Genomic DNA, 16,739 nt, shown 5'->3' with positions numbered 1-16,739 from the left:
CTTCATCTCTAAGTGTGAGGTTTTAGATCAAGTTGGTGCTTGTAACGCAACATGTTTCAAGCTTCTAGAGCCATGTGAGCTGCTTCTGTAGATGCTTGTAGAACAGGGTAGGGACCGAGAAACTTTTTGCGGAGATTCGACTACTCGACCTGACACAATCCAACCAAAAACAGAATTGTGAATCGTGGGACCATTCTTCGTGACTTTTTTTCCTTTGTTCTTCAACAACTCCAAGTAGTACTCGGCACCAATGACAATATCGATCCGCTTTGACTCGTAGAAGTAAGGATCGGCTAGCAAAGCGGAATCTGGGAGTGACAAGGACTGAGGATCAAACGATGTCGATGGTAAATGTTGGGTAAGTTCAGGCAACACGAAGAACTGTATAGTTTCTTGGAATTTGGAGATTTTTGGTGCACGTGGGCAGACTTCAACATGTATGGTCTACGTTGACACTGACTCAGACGACCCAATACCATGGATTGACAAAACCGTGGGTGTTTCTTCGAGCTTCAGCTTTCTCGAAAACTCTTCTGTCATTAGACAATATTGCGAACAAGAGTCCAGCAGGGCTCTAGCAATTAGAGCATTACCGTAGCGGTCTTTGATCTTGACAAGAGCGGTAGGAAGCAGTGTATTTGATGCAGGCTTAACAGTAATTGCTACATAGCTTTGGCTTGTGCTTGGCATTGGTGAATTGATTTGTGTGGTTGTGTTTGATGAATTTCATGAAGCGCGAAGTAAGATAGAAATGATTGTGTATGAGTTTAGAAGAAAAGAAGGCCAAGGAGCTATACGGTGACGCGAAGGATGAAGCTGAAGCACAACGAGAGGAAGAAAACGACGAGCTGCTGCTGAGTTTTGAAGATAGTTTCTGCCGGTTGAAGGGTGCTATTTCGAAGCTTCAACATAAACGTGAACGAGCTTTACACGACGACAGCTCCTTTCACCGTGAAGGCCATGCAACCATAGGGTCGAGAGTAAAGCTGCCAGAAATCCGATTGCCCAGTTTTAGTGGAAAACTTCGCGAATGAGTCTCATTTCGCGACAGTTTTCAAAGTTTGATCCACAACAACGGTCAACTCGCACCCATGGAGAAGTTCTCTTACCTCAGGTCATCGTTAAGCAGCGAAGCACTCGAAAAAGTGATCTCAATCGAACTGTCTGACGTAAACTACAGTGTCGCCTGGGAAATTCTGACAGAACGATACGAGAATAAGAAGTTGATAGTAAAGGCATACCTGGACACACTGTTTTTTTTAGAGCCGATCCGGAAAGAAAGTTTCGAGAGCATCAACAATCTCATAAGTGAGTTCGAGAAGAACTTGATGATGCTGCCGAAGGTCGACGAGGACACCGATGGTTGGAGCACCATTCTAGCTCACATGCTCTGCTCGCGACTAGACTCTATCCTTCTAAGGAATTGGGAAACTCAACAGAACAGCAAAGAAGTACCGAAATACGAGGACATGAGGAAGTTTCTGCGCAGCAACTGTTCCGTTCTGCAGTTAGTTGCTCTTGCCACAGAACCCCGTTAAAACGTCACCGATCATCATCAGTCGAGAAGCCATACACAACCGTTAAGTCCTCAAACCAGTGTCCATTCTGCAATGAAACATGGCATTCGCCGTTGCATTGCCAGAGATTCCTTCGATTGAAGATTTCAGAACGTGTTGAAGCCGCCAATCGAAGTCGAGTCTGTAGAAATTGCCTGTAGCCTGGTCATTTTGCGACGAACTGCACTCGTAGCAGTTGTCGGTTATTTCAACAAAGGCATCATACTATGCTAAATACTACGCGATCCTCCGTTCCAAATCTGTCGAATCCGAGACTCAGTCAACTGTCAAATGCACAACCTACTAACCAAGAAAGCACCCATATTAATCCACAGCAAGCATATCAACAGCTAAGACAACAAACCATACCAATAGTTACGGAAACACACACTCAACCACTAATTTTTTTTTATTTACATAGTATTCCGTCTCACGACATAACTTGACGAACATAATTCCTATAATTCACTCGATCCATGGCAACCGTTCTCCAATTTTTCGAGCACCCCACGTTCGCCAGATCACGCTCCACTTAGTCTAACCACCTTGCTCGTTGCGCCCCGTTCATCTTGTTCCTACCGGATTCGTAGCGAACACCTGTTTTGCAGGGCAGTCGTCAAGCATTCTCGCAACATGTCCCGCCCAGCATATCCGGTTAGCTTTCACCACCTTCTGGATACTGGGTTCGCCGTAGAGTCGCGGGAGCTCGTGGTTCATCCTTCGCCTCCACACTCCGTTCTTTGTACACCGCCAAAGATGGTTCTTAACACTCGTCGCTCGAATACTCCGAGTGTACGCAGGTCCTTCTCGAATAATATCCATGTCTCGTGCCCGTAGTGAACAACCGGCCTAATGAGCGTCATATACAGGTTACACTTCGTGCGAGGCCTAAGTCTCCTCGACCGCTGTTGCTTGTGGAGTCCATAGTAGGCACGACTTCCGCTGATAATTCGCCTCCGGATCTCACGGCTGGTGTCATTGTCTGCGGTCACCAGGGAGCCGAGATAGACAAAGTTTTCGACTATCTCCAGCTCGTCACCGTCGATTGTAACCTTGTTATTACTGGACAAGCAGGTTCGGTCGGTCTCGGATCCGCAGGCCAGCATGTACTTCGTCTTGGACGTATTAATCATCTAATCATCAACCCAATCCTTCCTGCTTCGCGTTTCAGTTTGCGGTAGATCTCCTCCACCGCCGCAGATGATCTGCCGACTATATCAATTTCATCGGCAAAGCAGATAAGTTGACTGAATCTGTTGAAAATCGTGCCCCGCATTTCGCCCACCACTCGTCGAATAACACCTTCTAGCACCACGTTGAACATCATGCAGGATAGACCATCACCTTGTCGAAGCCCCCTGCGCGATTCGAATGAACTCGACAATTCACCCGAAATCCGCACACAGCACTGCGTTCCATCCATCGTCGCCTTGACCAGTCTGATCAGCTTCCCGGAAAAGTCGTTCTTGTCCATGGTTTTCCATAGCTCAACCACTAAATGCAACACACAATTCACCAAACCACCAACTAGTGTACTTCGCCCAATAAACCACCAATCATACGATCGAAAAATAAAGTGTCGTTATTGAAGTTAAGTCGCGTTTCTAATCGTTTCCGAAATAGTTCCGGTGCCTAAACAGAATTACTTGAATCGGAGAAAAACCTTACAACGAATTTAATCGGCTGTGATCTCATCCGGTGTCTGATCGCTGGTGAGACCACGAAGTAAAACTTTAAAAGGATGATCACTTTTGATGTCGTATGTAAAAAAATGGTGCTTTTTTATATTCAAATAATTTAAGACTTTTTGAAAATTATCAAAAGATCCCGCCAATATACGAGCAGTTCCCCGATCTGAAAAGATCACATCCTAGACGGAAGTGAAGATTTCTTTCCGGAAGGCATTGAACCCAGGAATCGTGAACGTAATTGGTGGAACCTTTTCGTTTTTAAGAGTGTAAGAAGAAGAAGGATTCTTAGTACTCTTATCAAAATCTATATATATAAAAATGAATGTTTGTCTGTCTGTCTGTTCCCTATAGACTCGGAAACTACTGAACCGATCATCGTCAAAATTGGCATCTAAGGGTTTTTGAGGCCGGGGATGGTTTCTGTAATAGTCAAAACTCCATCCGACTTAAGGGAGGGAGAGCTACCATACAAAATTTGTAGTTTTTCGAAACAAATAAAAGTCATGACATCCATTTTCCGAGATTTTTTCACCCTTTGGGCGGTTTGTTTTTCGTCTCTATGGTCGAGGCGTCGCGATCCAACGTCGTAGAAGGATAGTAACCCAGGCATAGCATACTGATCAGTGGGAATATTTTGGCGCGTATTTCTCAACTAAGGATATTTTCAATGCAAGGGGTGGTGATTGTTTGGCGTTTGTTTTTCGTCTCTATGGTCAAGCAAACGTCGTCGCAAGTGAATAGTAACGAAATAAGCATACTGTTCATTGATCGCTGGAAAAATTTAACAATTAGGCGCCTGTTTCTCAACTAATTATCTATGTTTCTTATGCACGTGGGGGCGAAATATAACCTAGATGTGTTTTTTTCTTGCTTAATTGCACGTGGTAATAAATGACGCCTAGATGTGACACGGATTGGTATTTTATCAATCGAATCAAAACCAATTGAATGATTTGCAAATATACTTCCATATTAAGTTCGTGTTAATGAAGGTAGCATTTGATTTTTAGTTCAAGGAACATTAGAACATGTCCAAACGTTCAACTTTTTCTGTTAAAAAAAATAAAAATTATGTTTTCTTCGAGAAATTGTAACTTCGGCTCAAATACACATCTGAAATGAATTAAAAAATGAAAATGGGAGCTTTTTATTTTAAATAATTCTGGAAAAATCATCGTACTTTTTGATTTCATACCAATTCAAGTACGTACTTAATATGATAAGTGTTTTTGTGTTACATGGCTGCATAAAAGAGACTTTTGATCCGCTTCGTTTTTGAAAACTGGACGCAAAATTTTTATGAAATTTTTTTAGTATACTCTTAAAGTGTTAAAAACAATATGCCCTCCTGTCGAACTTTTAAGAAATTCATCTTCAAAATGATTCAATATGTTGGAAAGACCAGAAGGGGTATTCCGAATGTTGAAACTGAAGCAGAAATTGAAAATTCTTAAATGTCTTTGTAAATGAAGGTCATTCCCTTTGAACATCATTCGTTAAAAGTGGAGTAAGAAACATAAATTTATACTGCAGGAATACTGCAGATATATCAGTGAAACTTAATAGAACAAAAAAAAACAGGAATACGTATTAAAACCATTTTAAAGCCATTACTCTGAAGCATCTGTAAATAAGTTTTGCATTGACACTTGCCCCAATATACGGGACTAATGTAAACTTTGAAATTTGTTTTGGCCATCGATTTCGAATATTTGAAAATAAAAAAAAAGAGAGAAAAGAGAAAATAAAAAAAAAACGCTGAGAACTTATTTAGTGATGCAACTGATATTTTTTGCACTGTATTTAATACATTACTAATTTAATATATTTTTCATTACCACGATGAGTGCTTTTTGGGAAAACTTCAAGCTATAATGTCTCATGTCCACGAGTTTGGAATATGGCGAAACATTTTGTTAACATAATTTCGGCGCAAAAAGGATAGATATTCAAACTACTTCGTAGGCGAGGATGGTGAAAAAAGCTGTTTGAGAATGGTTATTTTATCCTTTTCATCGTTTTTTTTTCAAATTTCTATAGCTTATTTTTTTAACTCCACAAAATACCCCATCTAAAGCTTATCAGGAGCTGGAAGTGCTCATAATACAGAATATTAGGAATATACTCAAAAAACTGTCTCGATTCACGATATTCATCGGTTTGAAAAATTCTATCTCCATAAAGAACAATTTGCAATAAATTCCAATATGCGAATCTTTTTCTTTCAATTAGTAATTTATGTAAACTCGAGCCGGTTAAATTTGCCTACCTTCTTCAAGCAGTGGGAGACAAAATTGGAAGGGATGGGGGAGCTCCCATGTAAATTTAAGAGCTTTTCAAAGAAAGGACCATATTTAAAAAGGTTTTTTTGGGTACAGAGTATAAATTTGAGATCTTGAAAAACGAGTTAAGATATCAAGTTTTAGTAAATAATATATACCATCTTTGAATTGCAATTCAGCTGCAACTGCAGCTGCAGCTCTCATTTCAAAGTTGTTGGGTCTGAAGTATGATGAGGTTTGATTTAAAAAAAGTCTCTCTAAAATCTAAATTTGAATAATTTTTTACTAATTACATTTATTTTCGGAAGGTGTAGCAAAGCACAACGGGTCAGCTAGTTATATATAAATATTTCCTCATCACCGATGTTATGAAGGACATCGAATGAATTGGAAATTTCAACTTTTTTGGGCGATTGACCTGAATTAGGTTCGGCAATCCGGTTTCTTCCGGCTCTTGAGCCGGGCGATGACTTCCTCATGCTGGAAAGAAAAGAGAAAAATATGAATATGAATATGAAAATATGAATAAACGAAAATGAAAATAATTTCAGCACTGAAAAGTGCTGATTGAAAAACAGGTAAGGATAAAATAAATAATGTAAAATGTTCCTACAGGAACACAGCAACGATAGGATGCTCCGGCGTACGTGTTGACGGCTCAACGGTACAGATGGAAGTGAGTTTCGTTATTGATGATAACGGTAATGTACGAGCTCTTGTTTTGGCAGGTTTTTTTTGACTCTGCTTCGGCTTCTTCAGCTTCTTATTGTAGGTCTTCAACCCCAATATCAAATTGGTACATTCCGAACTGAAGCAGTTTTCTTGCTGGCGTAAGCAGTAAGCACGCATGACTTTTCGGTCCAAAGTTTTGTCCACAGGATCCAGTTTCCGACCAGATTTTTTTTCTGTTCACGAAGCTGATTTCCTTTCCATACTTCCGAATCGCATTTCGAACAGCTCCATTGCTTACTTCTTCATTTGTGTCAACTGACGCAGCACAATTTTGTGGATATTTAGTGCACTATTCGTGCACGATATTTTTGCGCTTTTCCTGGGAAATGCATCTCAATTTCGTGAAAGTTATGAAAATAAACGCTCAAGATGTAAAAAGTTTTAAGTTGAACTGTAAACAACAACACTGAGTGAAAAACAGCTGTATAAACATCATCTGAAATGAGAAGTTCTTTGAAACGGGTTTACTCGAAAAAAGCATCGATGCACTTGAACCCCTAATTGCAGTGAAGATATCATACGGTTCATCATCCATAAAAAATAGCCATTTTACTGTGTCAAAACTTGGTCATATAGCTTTCCTGCTCAGATTTTGTCAACCAAGTTCTATTTCTGCGTCCTGTTGGGTTGTTTGCTGGCTTAATATGACTGTTCATCTCAACGCATCCAAATTCGATGAACTGTACATGATGAACTGTGGTTTGTTTAGTGCATCAAAGCGTCTTGGTAACGTTTGAGTACGGTATTCAAAGTCGTATTCAGTAGTTTTAAAGCCTTAACGACTTTTCATCCCGACCATGTTGAGTTTTCAACGTAGTTGTGCACAATTTTGTGTTCGTCTCTCCTGTTCAATATTGCATAACTTTGCAACGCGTGTACCAATTCTGACGAAATTTTCACCACTAAGTAAACAAATCTTCTTGTTCAAAACGCTGTCATTAGTTGCTCGGTAGGACAACTACAGGCGCTGACGAAAATAATAGAAAAAAAAACATCCTATATAATTCAACTCTAGTTTCGAAAATTGGTTGGTGCTTTCGATCCCATCGTCTTGTGTGTAACTCGTCCTTTTGCTGAATTCTTTCCTCCAGTGCAGCACCTTGTCAGCAAGGAACAAGTAAAGCAATCAACTCAATCCACATCCATTTATGGAAAAGCGACCACCGGAGGACGACCTACATTCACTTATCCAGAAGCAGAATGGAATGGGTCATGTGCCGGCCTACCAGAGACCAGCAGCACCATTATCCTTCGTGATCCATATTCATCAAATTAAGACTTCCAATTTCCGATGCTCCGAATCAAGCTACATATTTACCTATCTTTCTACTATACCTTCTACTAGAACTGGCAACTTTCAAACCATATGCCACAATCCGGAAGGCACGTGATGCTCATCTCTCTCCACCAGCCATTGAGAAATTCAACGGACGAACGAAATAAAAAAAATCCCTCCACAATTGGTCCACCGACATCCATCAGCTGTGGCCGCATATTCCGAAAATGGATTTCCTGTAAAGCCGAAATTGGAGTACAGCCGGCAATTCTCATTTTGATTCGACGGAATTAAATAGGGTGTCGCCCCCTCGCCATTCAAACTTGTTGAGGGTGGATGTCGAAGCAAAATGCCTTCATTTATTCGGACACGTGTCGAGGCTTGTAATTAAATAAAATTCCTTAATACTGATGCGCTTTGAGTAGCACACGGCGTGGACGGCTTGTCGAGGGAGGGATAAGCGATGGTTGCTTAAGGGTGGGACGTTAGAGGACGACACGTTAGGGGGGAAAGGTCGTGTTTCTTCTTAAGTATGGGAAGATTCAATTGTGGTGTATGATTCTTTAAGTAAAAGCGAATAAAGGACACAGTGACATGTTTTTTTTTGTCGCCCGATAACAATGTTGAGCCGCACAAGTGCTCGTTGAACGAAGTGTTTTCTTTGCCTTGCTTACGCTTTCAGACATGATTTGTTTGGAGAAAAAACTGTTCCGCTTATTTGTGATTGGACTATTGTGAGGAGGATACCATTGACCAATCATTTGGATGTAATTTGATTTATTTGTGGATTGCAATTTTTTTCAGCTGAGTTTTTTTTCAATTGCATGAAACTTCGGACTACAATTCAGATAATTGTTAAGACATAATCAATTAAAAAAAATAATGGTGCATAATGAAGATAAAGAGCAATGGTGGAAAAAATTGAGCTAAGTATTTTTTTAAATATTACTATTTAAAATCCAATACCAAAAATTATGAAAAAATATTCGAAAGATTTGGAAAAACAGAAAGCTCTTCTCAATTAGAAGAGATCCGTTATTTGTTTCTATTACCAAAACATAGATTATTCAAGATTTCCTGAAGTTTTGCTTCATACCATCATAAAGCTCTGTTTCAAAGAAACAACCATAATAAAAAATATTTTATTTTTTTCTCTATTTACAGGAGCAAATTCGTGAAAATCAACGCTTTCCTTATCGTGTAGAACAAAAGGTAAGTTACTTTTTATGGAAAAGCTGTTTAACTGTAAATATGAATAAAAACAATACAACGAGAAGACGAACATTCAATTCAAGATATTAGGTTTGGTCCAAAGCTCAGTTGGTATCTTTTTTGAAAGAAATATTTTGGATTTTTTTGAATACTTGTGCCTGTTCCGTGAATTATTTTCTTAAATGACATTCAATTATTTAAATATTGAAATGTATCAAATATTTCATTCATATGATTTAACAAGTTGTTCAAAAATACCACGCTTCTACCATTCTAAATGTTTGTTTAAAACTATTTAGTCACCAATACAATCGAATCTTATGAAATCAGTACAAATCGTGAACATCTTTTCAAATGCATAACTGAATCAATTTCAGATCAATGCAAGTCCTCTACCCTATAATTTCTAAGGACTTATTTTACGAGGACGTCCAAAGTAGTAATTATTGAAAATTTAAGAAGGTGAGGACACATAAACAACAAGTTGCGTTCAAAAAATTATTAAATCGTGCAAAACAGCGTCTAAACTTTTAAATTTGACAAACTGCCGTTTCTTTCAAAGTAAATATTTTTTCATGAAATTTTCACACAAGATAGTTGAACTTGTAAACTGTTCTATAATTGTGTTTGAACCTTCTGCATAAACTACGAAGAGAGATGCAGCTTTTTTAGTAAAAGAAGGGAAAATTAATGCCTCACAAAATAAGCTGTAGCTTTATCAAATTTAAAGTTTTTATTTCAAAATTGAGTGATATTACCAGGCCGAATTTTATAAAAATCGATAAACGCTATCAAAAATTCAAGTGCTTTGTATATAAAGTTGGTTTCGTGATAACAGGTGATTTCCTTGATCCATGGAATCCATGAAAGCAGTTGGGAATTTTTCGTTCTCAAAATGCTTTTAACTCATGTAGCTTTTAATTTTTATATGTTTTAAAATGACATTGATAGTTGAGCTTGTATTTTTTTCTTAAATATTGAATGACATCGCCTGTATTCCCAAAACAGCCTCATATTCAATCAAACTGCTTTTTTTATCGCGTCGATTGATTTTAATATTATTAAGCCAAATTCTAGAATGCAATTTTTTTACAAACTCCCACAAAATTTTGAAAAAAAAGATCGTGAAATTTGTTGAAGTTACTGCTTGTTTTGTGAGACAATCTCAATTTTCCTTACTTTGTCTGAAATGATCAAAACACAACAAAAAAAAAGAGTAAACAAACTTAACTACCTCGTGTGAAAGTTTCAAAGAAAAAACATCAACTGTGAAAGAAATGGCAGCCTGTCAAGATGGAAAGCATGTTCGCTGCTCTGCGCGATTTAAATCTTTTTTGAACGCAACTGTAGGTTAAACTTAATTCTTAAGCAAAGTCTCATAGCTATTTTAATCAAGAGTTGTTAAATGGTTATGAAAAATGTGCGTAATTATGTAAAATATCAAAAGAAGTTTTTTCAATGAAAATTTCTTAAATTTTTTTTTATCTTAACTTTTAAATATTTTTTCCAAGCCTAAATAATAATGAAGTTTATTCTTCAGTCAGTGTTTTTTTTAAATACACATGTTAATAAAAATTAACAAAAAATCTACTTTGTTTCAATTTTTTTTATAAAAACTGGCCAGCATGTTATTGGTCAACTGTTCGGTAAACATTACCGGAAGGTCGAATAAAGCTGTGAAAGTTTAACCCAAAATAAACAATCATTCGACAAAATTTTACCGTGTTTCGGTAAAAGTGACCCAACACGAGGTCATACCTATGCTCTTAATCTATGAACTTTTACAGATTTTTTTATTTTGATAAATTTTCACTGAATGATATTTGCCATAATTTCAGTCCAGCCAGTCAAAATATAAAACAAATTAACAGATAGGTGGCATTCTTCCCTAAATTATCTCCGTATGGTTGCCAATTCGGTTTAAATATACGGAGTCCGTCGATTCCGGCTTACTGTGTGGAATAGATAGATATTACTTATATAAGGCTTGTCCCGACTCAAATTGCATCACGGGAAAACGCTGCAGAAATTAATCCTTTGAATATTTATTCATGAAAATTTCAATAGATAGAATGAGAAATGTTTTGAAATCAAGAATAAAAAAAGCATGGATCATCAGAAATCTGGACGCACTGTTTATTATACCATAGCGCTCCTAGTTGTCGGATCTGGAATTTTTTGACAGTACTTTGTTTGGAAATGTTTCCTCTATCAGTGCTGAAAATGTCATCACGATTCGTTTTGTTCCAAAAAACGACGACGGGACGAAAATTAATTTTGGACACCCACGTTCAAAAACCCGGTGTGGTCTGGTTCAAAAATCGCGGAATCTGATTTAAGGAGGCTTCCTGACCAAAAATATCACAAAGCCACTGGTCGGAGTCGCCATCAAGTTCAAATTCAATTTTGCCAATAACTTTGCAGAAAAGTGTTTGAACTTGCTAGATGTTTGGAGGTGCGGCCGAAAAACCCCGGTTTTTTGTTAAAAACAAGACCAAGGACTCCGAAACGAACATGGAGGAGTGCCTGAAAAATGTTTTTTTCCTTTTGTTAGATCGCACAAAGAACCAGTAAAGTAGTTGCTAGATTTAGCTAGCAGCCACCGGAAAGAGAGAGAGAGAGAGAGAGAGAGAGAGAGAGAGAATGGGAATTTCGCTTTTCGGATATACGTGGATAAGTAATATACATACGTTTCAATATATAAACATTTTTCTACAAGTTGACACTTAAATATCCGCATAGATCAAGGAAAATTCAGAAACTTTCTTACAGGTTTATGCCGTGGTTTTGAAACTTTCGTTTTGTGAACAAAAATGAAATAAAATGTTACATAAAAAGTGCGATTTACATAAAACTTTAGAAAATTGGATTTAAAGCATTTGCTAAACGACAGTAAAATTATGAACCCGATTAATCGATTTTTTTTCTTCACAATTTGACAAAAAATTGTCAAACATTCTCTGAAATCAGTATTTTTTACTTTTCATAAGGTACCCAAAACTATCAAGAAAGAATCAAGAGAGATACAGCGATATGATTCAGAATTGAAAAATCAGAGTTTCATCAATAAAAATTTTCATTCAGATTCATTGGCTGGAAAACGAATAAAAAATTGAAGAAAAAATGCATACAGAAAATCAAAGATTCCAAATTCGAATAAGAGATTTCTTGCTAAGGACTCTGTTTTAAAATGACATTTGTCGCTCATAATTATTGGGAATTTTTGTTTGGAGTTTCGATTCAGGAATCGATTTTAAAAATTGGAAGTTTGCAGAATTCAGACTCGGAATTAAAATACAAAATTGCCCAAAACAAAACATAAATCAGGTGAAAACTACAATTACAAAATAAGATCTGAACTTATTTTCTAGATTGCGTTCTTTGAAAAATCAAAGTTCAAATTTTTTTCACAGGATTTCAATAATGAAATAAATTATTAATGATAATATATCGTTGGAAAAATTATTTGTGCCTAATCTTCAGGTTCAGGAAATTCAGCTGGAAATAGATTTTATATTGATTTGATGTATAACATTCTTTAAATAATAGATACTTCAAAAATGTAGATTTGAACTATAATTTGAATATATAGAATTTACAAAAGTTGATCATTTATCTGATTTGATCCTCAAACATTCCTCATTTGTTTTTAATGCTTAAAAAAACTGGACACTTTACGCACTTATTTTCGAAGGCAATGATTTTAAATGAATTGCTTTTATAATATAAAAAAATGTAAAATCCGAATAATGAGATACATTTAGTATCACGAGCTTGTGGATCGATCTCTGAAAGACCGACCTTTTCCTTTTTCACCAAGAAGGACTTTTTCTGAATAAAAAAAATATATTTAAAATGGCACGTAGTTTCAAAGATGCATTAACCTTCTTCTTATTGATAAATAGGCTTCCAAACGCTATAATTTAGGTATTCAGCTTATTTAAATCTGCAGACATAAACTCCACACAAGCCAAGCATATTTGAAACAATGATATCAAATAAATGCCGAACAGTCGGCACTGCTCTCTGGCAGTTCTCATTTCACAGTTTGTAAGAGTCAAACAAATAGAATTCCAAAAGTTTGATTACTACCCTAAAGTCATTGCATACTTAAAGGCGCAATTTTCTTGGTTTTTTGATAAAAACAGTATTTTTAAGTCCTTTTTAACAGATAATTACTTGATAAACATTCGTTATTGGACAAATATAAGTAAGCTCATGATAATCAACGATCATTACATTCAGAAGAAAAATAAATGACTCTGGACCCTAGGGATAAATCATACCCATAACATACATTTTGGAAAACTTCTTCTTAAAAAATTGAGAGTTTCCTATTCCTTTGAAAGTATGGCATAATGAAGTTCAAGTTATACTGTAACTATTGACGTTTTGGAATAAATATTTGTATTGAATTTTTTCATATGAGAAACGTTTTAAAGTGATAAAAAAAATCTTCAAATCACATTTTATTAAATTTTTCACTTCAATTACTCGAAAAATAAAATTAAAAAAACTGTTGAAACAACAGCATTCTTGATTTGTTCTATTTCGCACTTTTTCCTAGAACATTTGACATCTGTTAGACATTCAGGTTTCGAGATATAGTGAAGGAATCAAGTGTCCTCACTCTCCCCTAATATCTCTAGAAAGTTATTCTGCTCTAAATCAGCTAAATTTTTAAAATTTCGCTTTACCATTCTCGGATTAATCGTATTTTTTCCATGCTTGTACCTTTAATTTGGTCAGAGTCATTTTTCCATCAACGTTACAGTTTAAAAACTACCCCGCAACTAACAATAACTGATTATTATCGTCATCATCCGGTTTCGAATCTAGCTCAAGTGGTGTGGTTATGCTGCTGCTGATTTCCATAGGTAAACTTCTCCAGCTCAAGTGGCACCGCTGAATGAAGGAGATTGTTCGTTGAAGAACACCCTTTTGCAAACCAGACCAGACCAGACCAGTCGAAGCTCAACGACAGCAACAGTAACAACCTGTGCTAGAAGGTAGAACAACGACATCATCCAGATCTCCGGAGAAGAGCCTAGAGCCGGAACCTTGGTTGCCTGGTTCTGGAACTGCTGCTGGAGATGTAGCTTTTCGTTCGAACATAAATTATAATATTTTTAAATTCATCTTTTCCCCGGACCCAGTGTGCCCGATGGATATTCATCGAACTGTGCGGGGTGCGTGAGAATCCATAGGATCATGAGGTATAACCTAAGTATAACAGGACGGAACCAGAAGATGATTTACGTTTCGAGCACTTCTTGCAAGTGAACTGAGTGGAACGAGGAGGACCTTGTCGGTTGAATTTTCCTGCATAAAATTATCGACTTTCAGGTCCTGTTGTCTTGGCTGGCCGTCGTCATCGTCTGGCGAAAGGCTCTGGGATTGTTTATCATCCATCTCACCGGCTAAACGGACAACAGGACGGCTGCTGGAAGGATTCTGCGAAAATGGTCTGAAGGTCGGGTTGGGAGGCTTCTAAGCAACGAGAAGGGTGAATATTATAGGCTTTCCCCCCGGTTTGTCGGCGATGATGACGACGATGTTGATGATGATCACGATGAGAAAAGCCACTCCAACTTACAAACAAACTTGGCAAGGACGACACAGGATCAGTTTACTGCCGCAAAACCGTAATTCACACATATTGAATTTTATCCATTTTAATGGGATGCTGATACAGTCGGGGTGTTTTCCAAATTCAGGTGTGGGTGTTTGTGCTCCCGTTCAAAGCTACAGAAGCGGCTGATAGATGGGAGAAATTCGAGATGTACATTTAGTACAAAGTTAGCATACCTTTCCTCGGTTAGAGCAAGACGAGTTGATACTGTCTAACAACTCATTAAAAAGGATTTCCTCCGATAAATAACAACACAACAGTAAATGTCCTGAACCGTGTCAGCCCAGCAGCAGAAGAGAGGGTGGGCCGGCCTTCCATTCAAGTTCTAGAAAAGGGGGGGGGCTTGAAATAAGAGCGAAAGCCACAGAACAACAGACAGCAACACAAGAAAAACAATTCCTTTGCTGGTTCTTACCATCGACCGGTGCGCTTGCCAAAACATGGGATGAAGACTTCACTTTGAATTGTGTTGGATTGGTTCAGTTTGGAATAAAAAGTTCAAAGTTTATAGATTTTCAAAATAAACCAAAATAACAAATTTACTTCTAGTTTAGGTGTTTACCAAGATATTACTGATGATAACGAAACGTCGTTGCAGAAAAACTGTTTCAAGTTATGCAAATAATGGATTCAAGAAAAAAATACTAAAAATTTCACTTGGAATCATAAAGGAATAAAATTTTGTCCATCTTTTATCAATGGTAAAAAAAAGGCAAAAAAGTTGTCATTATGTTAAGCACCAAAAGAAGGGGTTGCAAAATTTCAATGCCAGTTGAAGCTAACCACGTAGGTGCAAAATGCACTAAAATAGACAATTGCGTCTAAAATGATATGTTTGCTTTTCCGTCACTTGCATGAAGACTAGAGCTCTCAAGCAAATGATACAGGACAACACTATACAAACCCTCAAGCGAAACAAGATGAACATTTTAATTGGGATTTTCATTCTTTGGGGTAGTTCAGACCAGAAATAAGATATAAAAAAAAAAATATTCGCCGTCGCTGAGAATCGAAGTCACAACAACTTACGACTTACACCCGACAGCTTTACCAGTGAACCACCTGAGACAGATAGGAACGAGGGTTGATTATTGTGTTTCTGCACGGCTCATCATAAAAAAAAACACACATTGTCTGGCATTTTTTTCCAGAGTTTTGTCTGTGTTGTCTTATGAAGGGAAACGAAATTTTAGACGAGAAACTGTTTTTTGGTTTTCTACTGTCTGCTTACATACGCATAGCCGGGCAGGAGGTTGTTTGCCGGTACAGGGATGCAATACTATAGGATTTCTCTATATATCGTTTATGCAATGATACAAGATATGTCTTATGAATCGTGTGACCAACATCTTTAAGCTAAGTGTTGGTGATCCTCTTTTTCAAGCATTTTTCTCTCAGATGTATCTTTTTTTATGCATAGTAGATGAAAGCTCAAATCTGAGAAAAAAAGCTTAAATCTGAGGAAAAAAGCTTAAATCTGAGGAAAAAAACAGCTCAAATCTGATAGATGTGCTCTACACGGATTCTATAGCATTGCAACTGAGTGATATTGGACAGCTTATGAAATATATATGCCTTTCTGTCGTTTCACAGCCTGAAACTAGGCAACTAAAGCACTACGTTAAGGTTCGAGGCCTATTAGCCTAGCTTAGCTTGATTGACTACTCACATCTAACCTTGATCATTGAACCCGAAAGTATCAACAGTTTTCAAATTAAAGATAATCTTTAAACAATTTTGTTCATTATTTTTTGAGGCATTGGGAGAAAAGGGCATTTTTAAAACTTACGGTTTCCTCCGGAACAGCAGCAGCACAGCAGCAAGCAGCAACTTCTGCTGCCACGGGCAGAACCAAAACATTGTTTGTTTTGGTTCCTCTTGCTATGTTCAATTCGCTATCGAGAAAAATAGATAAATGATCGCTAATGACAGATGATGATGATAAACGCGGTACAAATGTATACATTATCACACGGTCAGGCGAGAATACTCAAATCGGGTTTGTGGTAACACGACAGTGTTGCCAGATATTTTGGGTAAGAGTATCAAAGTACTCATTAAGGAATGAGTACTTTCCCGGTTAGGGAATATAAGAAGTGAAAAGTGACAATTAGCTATCGCTAATTAATATAGTTGTATTCTTATGACCTCATAGACTAAACTGGATAAAGATAGCTCTATTCCGCCACTGAAACCTGCATTTTCAGCAGGCATAACGAGCGCCCGGGGCATAGTGAGGAATCTTATTTTCTACAAAAGTACGGTTTTTCTTAGATAAATGAGGATTTGTTTAGTACTTCCAAAAGTATTAATTTTTCAGCAGAAAAGTAATCTCCCTATCATTTTTACAAAAATATA

The 16,739-nt window shown here is 37.2% G+C and overlaps 1 protein-coding gene across 1 annotated transcript in view; it reads left to right on the top strand.

The window, feature by feature from the left end:
- LOC129744637 (MOXD1 homolog 2-like) overlaps nucleotides 1-16,739 on the top strand; it is a 355,619-nt gene that overhangs the window by 38,824 nt on the left and 300,056 nt on the right. Inside the window, exon 3 of the mRNA XM_055737259.1 lies at nucleotides 8,702-8,749. The gene's annotated coding sequence lies outside the window, so the exon portion shown is untranslated. The remainder of the gene's footprint in view (nucleotides 1-8,701; nucleotides 8,750-16,739) is intronic.

This window comes from Uranotaenia lowii, chromosome 2 (assembly GCF_029784155.1).
Source record: "Uranotaenia lowii strain MFRU-FL chromosome 2, ASM2978415v1, whole genome shotgun sequence".
Taxonomy (NCBI): Eukaryota; Metazoa; Arthropoda; class Insecta; order Diptera; family Culicidae; genus Uranotaenia; species Uranotaenia lowii.
Note: the sequence above shows the minus strand (reverse complement) of the source record. Positions and strands in the feature narration are given on the sequence as shown.